Raw genomic sequence first — 8,941 nt, forward strand, 5'->3', positions numbered from 1 at the left:
TTCAACTTTTGCTTGCAGCTATAGGAGTAGGATTGTTAGGTCAGCTGGTTAAAAGACAACTTTTTATAGCATATATAGTATATAGCATGAGATAGAAAAGGCTGCCATGCTCCTTAGTGCAATAGTCAGTGTTGTCAGCTTCATGTGTGGCTTTATCTATAACAGTTTTAGAAGGGTTTACAAAATAGGCTCTGTGTGATTCTGCAAGGTGTGGCATTGGCTAAGAGCAACAGAGGGTTAAACGTTGAAATTTTCTGGTGAATAAGAGAAGTTGTAGGATTGAGCTGAAACAGCTGAAATAGCAGGAAGACAGTTTGGTGTCAGGGACCTGGGGAAGTTCCTTGGTGGTGAGGCAGAGTGTTCTAGTGGAAGACAGGAAGTTTGGGGACAGGGAAATGGAACTGGAGAGGTGTGGAATAAGATTTTTAAAACTTCTGGCTCCTGACATCTTTGGATAACGGATTTGCATTTTAGCCTCAATTCACTGCTGCTCTATGAGAGTGATTTTCCCCATGTTTTCTGGGTTAGATTTACTCATCTGAAGTGGAATAGATCATCTTTAATTTGTTCCCAAAGATAGGAACCAAAAGAAGAATATGTGTGGGGAGGGGGAATGAGAGAGAAAGGGAGGGGGAATTTTATGAAGCAGCAGTCAGTACAGAGTTCTGATAATTGATTGTGGATCACAGCACATGAGGCAGGTGTTTGGTGCAATGGTTAAGTTGGGACACTCGCCTTCCATATTGGAGTGCCTGGGTCCTTATCTGGCTCTATTCCCAATTCCAACTTCCTGCTAGTAGGTACCCTGGGAGGGCAGGTGATGCCTCAGAGACCTGGGTCCCTGCCACTCATGTGGGAGACCTGGATTGAGTTCCTGTATCCCATGTTTGCCCCTATTTCCTGCACCAGAGAAATAAACCAGCAGGGGCTCACTCTGTACATTTCTCTGCCTCTCATGTATTTATTTTATTTGAAAGTACAGTTACACAGAGAGAAGAGAGGCAGAGAGGAGAGTGAGAGAGAGAGAGCGAGAGAGAAAGAGAGAGAGAGAGAGGGAGAGAGAGAGGGAGATGGAGAGAGAGAGAGTTCTTCCATCCACTGGTTCACTCCCTAGATGGCCACAACAGTCGGAGCTGTGCCAATCTGACACCAAGAGCCAGGAGCTTCTTCCTGGACTCCCACATGGGTGCAGGGGCCCAAGGGCTTGGGCCATCTTCTACTGCTTTCCCAGGCCATAACAGAGAGCTGGGTTGGAAATGGAGCAGCTGGGTCTCGAACCGGCCCCCATATGGGATGCTGGCACCTTAAGCAATGGCTTTACCCACTATGCCACAGCACTGGCCCCATAAATTAATATTTTTAAAAACTGCAAAGCATAGAGCTTCTTTCCCTGGGAGTGCTTACCACAGTATCTTCCTAAGAAGAAAGCCCCCAGTTGTTCTATCTAAAACAAGCATCTCCCGAAAACCAGGGTATTGGAATAATCAACAGTGTGGCCATCTGTCGTCACTGAAGTCACTGGTTCTGAGTGTGGAGAGATGAATAGTTAAATACTACTTTCTTTCATGTTTGTGTGATTTGAGTATCTTCATGATAGGCTGCTAAGATTTTCTAATTACCCCTTGATATCTATCTTTTTGGAGAAGTTAAACATTAAGCTAAAATTTATTATAAGCCTTCTTCTTTTGCGTATTAGCAAGTCAGCCAAGAGGCCATATGAATTGCCTGTTAAGCAGTGTCTTAAGAAGCAAGTGGTATATGAATTCGGGGATTTTAATCTTATTTTACAGCAGGAGGAAATGTTGGACAGAACTGTATAGATGAGGGAAGGCACTTAGAAGGCCTGGGGTGAAGTATGGTAGTGGGTTTGGAAGGACAAGGGGAGAAGGCGTCCTAAGTAGGAAAAACTGCATAATCAGAAGTGTAGCGGGAGAACTATCTAAAGATTGTGCGGCACCATAAGTTGGGCCCAAGGAGCACAGGTGCTTGAGTGGTACAGTGGAAGACAGCTCAGCTGGGAGCTAGAAAGGTTGAATTGGCTTTCCCCTTCGTGTCTCTCTCTGCTTCAGGATTGTGGTTGAACACAGAAGCACACAGAGCTGGATGGAGAGCCGGCTTTTTCTTCAAGGGGGTGGTAATGATGACTATTGTGCGAGATTTTTTTATTTAAAAAAAAGGTATATTATTTGAAAAGCAGTGTTAGAGAGAGAGAGAGAGAGAGAGAGAGAGAGAGAGAATGATTCACTGCTTTACTCCTCAGTGGCCAGAGCTGGCAGATCTGAAACCAGGAACCAGGAGCTTCTTCTAGGTCTCCCATATGGGTGACAGGGGCCCAAGAACTTGGAGCATCCTATGCTGCTTTCCTAGGCACATTAGCAGGGAGCTGGATTGTGAGCAGAGCACCAGTGCCCTATGTGATGCCAGCACCCATTATGCCACAGTGCTGCCCCCATTGTCTGAGTTTTGTCAGTGAATGACTCGGAAGACAGCCAGGCAGCTTGTTCCCATTCCCACAGCCCCAAGGCAGCATGCTTGCTCCCTTCTGGGTCGTGATGTGGGATGGGACCTTTCACTTGAAAGAAGGTGCTTATTGCATGTTCTCACTGAAAAGACATTGGAGAAACAGGATCGTGCTTTCAAAAGGGTGCCAAGTCCCTTCCCAAGAGAGAGTTGAAATCCTGCTTCTCAGCAAGTGTACTTGACTCCAGGCTACAGCCACTTGACGCAAAGGAAACCCAGAGAATATACAACATAAGGATAAATGAATGAATGAGTGAACGAGTGGCAAAGGGTTAGGAAGACAGTTAGGCGCATGGAATTTGCTGTTTCCCAGGGCTTTGCAGCATGAGTGAGAAGGACTTTTTGCCTCTCCTTATTTCCTTCTTGGGAGCTCACCAGGCAAACTCAACTCTGAGTGCTTCTGCAGCCTTGTTTTTGCTTTGCAGAGTGCAGATAGAACAAAGCCCTTATGGCACTTGCTTTTCTTGTTTCTTTTTTACCAAAAGTGGACCTTGGAAGACTTATAGTTCAGCTTTGCATAACAGTGTTGCCAGGACTGTTCACTTGGGGAGGCCAAGCAGCCTCTTTCAAGAAACTTACATGTTTTGTCTACTGTTGCTCTAGAAATGATTGGAACCCAGGCAGGACCTATGCAGACATCCTGGGGAAGCGGGGTGGGGGTGGGGGGCGAGGAACCCAGTCTTTGAGCATGCAGGCTGGGCCTGTCAAGGAGCCAGCCTCCCAAGGGAGTGAGCTAGGCGTGCAAGTCCCATTGGCCCCTAGGTGAGGAGGGAGAGCCCAAGGGACTGCGGCCCCTGGCTGGTGGGCGCCTGCCCCTCCTTGGGCGGCCACCATCTTGGAGACAAACTCACACAGGAGTGCATCTACGAGAGGGCTGCAGCCTGGCGGGTGTGGGGTGCGCTCCAGTGGGAACCTAAGGGCGTGCGGGGTAGCACCAGGTACAGCGGGACCAGGCACAGCGGGGCCTGCCTGGGACACGGCCCCTGTGATGGATTCCTGACTCTTTCCAAACTTTCTTCAGGCTCCAGGCACATGGCAGCAGCTGCTGGAGAGGAGGCATCCCACCTGCGTGCTGCATCATCAGCTGCTTCCCGGGCCTGGCCTGAGCTGGGCCCAGTGCCCCCATAGCACTTGGGCCCGAGGGCAGGGGGCAGCTGCAGAGACTCCCGCTCTTGGCCAGCACGGCGTGGGCTAATGTGAGAGGTGAGTGCATGAGGCATGCGGGGAGGGTCCTGGAGGTGCCACTTGCCTGGCAGGAGTGTCTCTGCAGGGCCCAAGCCTTGACCTTTCAGGGTTGCCTGGTTTTCAGCTTGGTCTGTCTGGAGTTGAGATTCTGAGGGCGGGAGTGTGGCGGGTCTTGCCAGTTCCCGCCTTTCCTTCTCTGCTCAAACAAGTTGCCGAGATGCAGGCTGAGGGCCTTGTGAGTCCCTGCCCCGCGGGCAGGTGCGATGGGGGCCTGGTCTGTGCTTGCTGGCTCAGGTGTCTCTCTGCCGCACTTGATCTTGTGGCAGTTGCGGTGATCAGGAAAGTGGGTTCTTTGCAGACCCCAGGGAGGTGACACTTCTCAGCCTCCCAGTTCCACGTATGATGGTATGCCCCTGAAGGAACAGTTGGAACCATGCAGAGGCATCTAACAGTAGGAGAAAATAGTGATTGCTAAGTAACTAGCCTCAGGGTGGAGGCTGTGCTGGATTAGTGAGGAGTCCCTGGCAACCCCCCACAGCACCTTCAGGCAGAAGTGGGAATGTTTGTGGGAATGTTACTTTATTGCTTTCTCTCACTGAGTTACAGCTACCCCAAATGGCTTAGAAATTTCTCAAGCATGTAATTTGAGGAGTGACTGTGAATCTAGGAGACAGTTTTGTCTTTTTTTTCCCCCTTTGGACAGGCAGAGTGGACAGTGAGAGAGAGAGACAGAGAGAAAGGTCTTCTTTTTCCATTGGTTCACCCCCCAATGGCCACTGCGGCCGGTGTGCTGCGGCCAGCACACCACGCTGATCCGAAGCCAGAAACCAGGTGCTTCTCTTGGTCTCCCATGCAGGTGCAGGGCCCAAGCACTTGGGCCATCCTCCACTGCACTCCCGGGCCATAGCAGAGAGCTGGACAGAAAGAGGAGTGACCAGGACAGAATCCAGTGCCCCAACCGGGACTAGAACCTGGAGTGCCAGCGCCGCAGGTGAAGGATTAGCCTATTGAGCCGTGGCGCCAGCTAGTTTCATCTTATTAAGGTAATCATTAGAACTCCCTGAAAAGCATTTGTAGGTCAATTTTTCACTGACTAATTTTTGCTCACTGTTTCCTCTGATTTGTTATTTCTCTTTGTAAATCCCCTCCCCCCACCTCCCCATGGCCTGATGGTCTTGGAATTCACTTTGGAAATGAAGGGCAGGTCTACCTCTCTGGGTTCCACCTTGGTGAATGTCACAGGCAGTCTCTTCTTTACACATTGGGCGGTTGTTCCATGCGGGTACTTCATGAGCGCATGAACTTTTTGAGTTGCTGAAGGAGGCTTGTTGGGTTTATCCAGTGAATACTGTGTACCAGTGGTTGGGAACCCTGTTTCCGGTGAGACCTTTGGAACTGACTAGGGTGGTTGTATGTGCCTGATTAATGACATTTCCCTCTTTCTTAATAAGGAGTGATACAGTTAGAAGCAAACAGGCGTGGCTGTGTTCACACCGAGCATTTTAAACAAACTAGGCATTCTAAAAGTCCAGCATGCAGACCCTCCCAGTGAGGGTTGTGTACGTGAGACAAGCTTTTCTTGGCTCTTGTGTTTTGAGATGTTTGGACCTCATATCATCTGAGGACATTGGTATCCACCTGGGCAACACTTATGTTGCTACCACTGAACAGCTAATGAAATTGATCATTTTAGCAAATTGTTCTTATTTATTTATTTGTTATCTTTGGAACTCAAAAGTTTGGAATTTTGATTTAGTTTCAAATGACACTTAACCTTATTTCTGAGTCTGACAAAATGCATACAGTGACTCCCAGACTCTCTCAGTCAAATTGGATGCAATTTAAGGGTCTGTTTTGTAAGCTGTTTGATAGAACAGGTCTGTTTGTGTCTTCTATGATTGAGGATAAGGTGAAAATATTAAAACATATGACAGTCCTTTTTTAAAAGATATTTTATTTATTTGAACGGCAGAGTTACAGGGAGAGGAGGAGAGACACATAGAGATCATCCAACTGTTGGTTCACTCACTCCCCAAATGACCCCAGTCGCCGGGACTGGGCCATGACAAAGCCTGGAGCTTCCTCTGGGTTTCCCATGTGGATGCTGGGGCCCAAGCACTGGGGCCATCCTCTTCGGCTTTCCCAGGTGCATTAGCAGAGATCTGGATTTGGAAGTGAAGTAGCCAGTGGGCCAGCCCCATGACAGTTTTTTATGCATGTCCATCAAAACCTATTTGAGACATGACAGCATGTTAACTGTCTTTCAGTTTTCAAAAGCACACATGCACAAAGGAACACATGCACACACAGCACTGTAGCCAAGCAGCCACAGAGTGACACAGTCCCAAAGCCACATGTGCACGCATGCAAGGCTGGCTGTGTCTCATTGGGTTTTCCAGCTCCCTGTGGAGGAGCAGCAACCCCCATAACTTAAGCCCAACCTCTTACTTCTTTGGGCTGGGGCAAGGGGAATCATGAGAACTAGAGCGGAATGAATGTGAACTCACATTACTCATTAGCAGTTAGTTCTCTTGGGCGTATACCTTAGTTCCTTTACACCATGTTAAGGTCAAAATTCACTAGCAGCACACGTGCAGAGTTGTGCAGCCAGCACCTGTATCTGATTCCAGAGCTTTCTTCTCACTTCCCATACTTCTCATTCCTCCCTCCCCCCCAAGATACATTGTGGGCTGTCGTAGACAGCTTGACAGAAGTAAGCTGAATCCAGGAACAAGAGTTGCTTTGGCTATGACTACACTAAGTAGCATGAGAGATTTGCCAAGAGTGGTGGATTCACCGGTTTACGACGTGTCTCCTGGGAACCCAGGCAATGTTTCTTACTCTGAGATTAGAGGGCTGTCAGAACAGATCCAAGAATTAAGAGAGGTAATAGAATTAGCTCTTAAAAACCTAGACTTATTCCAGCATGTAGGAATAATACCTCCAAAAGGCTGTTTGTTATATGGAATTCCAGGCACAGGAAAAACGCTTTTGGCAAGAGCTGTTGCTAGTCAGCTGGGTTATAACTTCTTAAAGGTTGTATCTAGTTCTATTGTAGACAGATACATTGGTGAAAGTGTTTGCTTGATCCAACAAATGTTTTATTATGCCAGAGACCACCATCCATGCATCATTTTTATGGATGAAATAGGTGCGATTGGTGGCCGTCGGTTTTCTGAGGGTACATCAGCTGACAGAGAGATTCAGAGAACTTTAATGGAGGTGCTGAATCAAATGGTTGGGTTTGATACTCTGCATAGAGTTAAAATGACCATGGCTTACAAACAGACCAGATACACTGGATCCTAGTAAGCTATGTCCGGGAAGATTAGATAGGAAAATACATATTGATTTACCAAATGAAAAAGTAAGGTTAGATATATTGAAAGTCCATCAGGTCGTATTACAAACCATGATGAAATAGATTATGAAGCAAGCATGAACCTTTTAGTTGGCTTCATTGGAGCAGGCCTGAAATGTTTGTACTGAAGCAGGTATGTTTGCAATTTGTGCTGATCATGATTTTGTAGTACAGGAAGACTTCATGAAAGCCACCAGAAAAGTGGTTTATTCTAAGATGCTAGAGTCTAAATTGGGCTACAGACCTGTGTAATGTGCTGTAAGGTTTTTGATTGCTGCATGACAGACATTGGCTTAATGTAAAAATAAAGTTAAGGAAAATAACGTGTGTATTGGCGATGATCTCATTACAAGTAAGAGTAAAATATGAACGAGTAACATAAATTAATATATAATCCAGTTTCTCCACTTTTAAGATTGGTACAGAAGAAATTTGTATGTTGTTAATGTTGTATTTATTGCATCAGAAATTACAAAAGAAGAATGTGATGAAGCTTTTCATATTTGCTGTGTGAACATTTTGTAAGACATTGAAAATGGTCTGGGAGTAGTACAAGAGAGCATTTCTTATGACTTATTTTATATCATTTGAATATGGATTTAGATAGGCTGTGGGAGGAAGTGAAACATCAGACCTGTGATATTTAAGATCCTCTATAATACATTGCATTAATAGTCTTTCTAAGCTGTTACTTAGGAACCCAAGAAATCCCCACAGTAAATTTGATTTCACCACCAAAATGTATCTTCAACCTGCCTATCTCTGCCACCACCCCAAGCCAAGGCAAAGCTGAACTCTGTTCTTGCATGGCTCATAGAGCAGGTGCTTACATATATTGTGTAGCCTGGATGCCCCAAATGCCTGGTTCTAACCCCAACCCTAGCCCAAGCCACCATAATTCTCTTGAATGAATTCAGTGACCTCTGAGCTGATTTCTTCTGTCAGTAATCTTTTCCTCTATAATAGGTTTTCCACTCAGCATCCAAATACTCTTTCTGTACAAATGTATTTTTCAAATGGTTTGAAAGGGAGCGAGCTGGTTGGGAAGGGATAGGAGGGAGAGAGAGAAAGGGGGAAGGGGGGAGGGGGGAGGGAGAGAGGGAGAGAGGAGAGAGGGAGAGAGAGAGAGATTCTCCATCCACTGGTTTATTCTACAAATATGACGAAGTATAACCGTGTGACTTGACTCCTTCTGTGTGGATGGCTGCCTACTTTGTGCTATCCTTGATGGTTTCTTTGTACTTCTCTTCCTTCTCTCTTGCTTGTGCAGTACCTTCCATTTCAGACCACCTCTGAAATGCTTTGTTCCTTTACGTTTGGGCGCCCCATTTCTCTCGAGGTGATCTTACTCTTGTGATTTCAACCAATGTTTCTATGAGACTACCTTCCAAAGCAGTGTCTCCGTCGTCAGCCTCCGCCATGAGATCCAAATCTCCATTGCCACCTGCCTGTTAGACACACACTTGAGTGTCATGTGGGCAGCACAAACTCCCTCTTCCCTTTAAACCTGCTTCACACATTGCACTGGATCTCTGCAGTGGTGTCTCCGTCTGGCTTGCCTTCCAAGTCGGAAAGCTTGGCAGCACCCTCTTTCCAATCATCTGCCTCCTAGCAGTCACCAAATCTATGTCAGTGGTGTCTCAGGACCTACACAAGCACTCAGACCAAGGCTGACTATCTGCTGCTAACTATCATTTCTGTCTGGATTCCTTCTCCCAGGCTTTTTCTGCTTCCGGCCTGCACACTACCTGCATTTTCCCAGAAAGCACAGGTGACTCTGTCTGATCTTTTCTCATCTCCTCTTGCATACTTGCAAAAGCCCTAATCCCGTAGGGAGGATCCCAAGGCCTCATCCCCAGGTCTGTTCACAACTTC

General features: G+C 46.8%; 1 pseudogene; it reads left to right on the plus strand.

Moving 5' to 3' along the window:
- Positions 1-6,384: 6,384 nt before the first annotated feature.
- LOC133769633 (26S proteasome regulatory subunit 10B-like) lies at positions 6,385-7,318 on the plus strand (annotated as a pseudogene).
- Positions 7,319-8,941: the final 1,623 nt, after the last annotated feature.

The sequence above is a fragment of the Lepus europaeus genome, chromosome 11, assembly GCF_033115175.1.
Source record: "Lepus europaeus isolate LE1 chromosome 11, mLepTim1.pri, whole genome shotgun sequence".
NCBI lineage: Eukaryota > Metazoa > Chordata > Mammalia > Lagomorpha > Leporidae > Lepus > Lepus europaeus.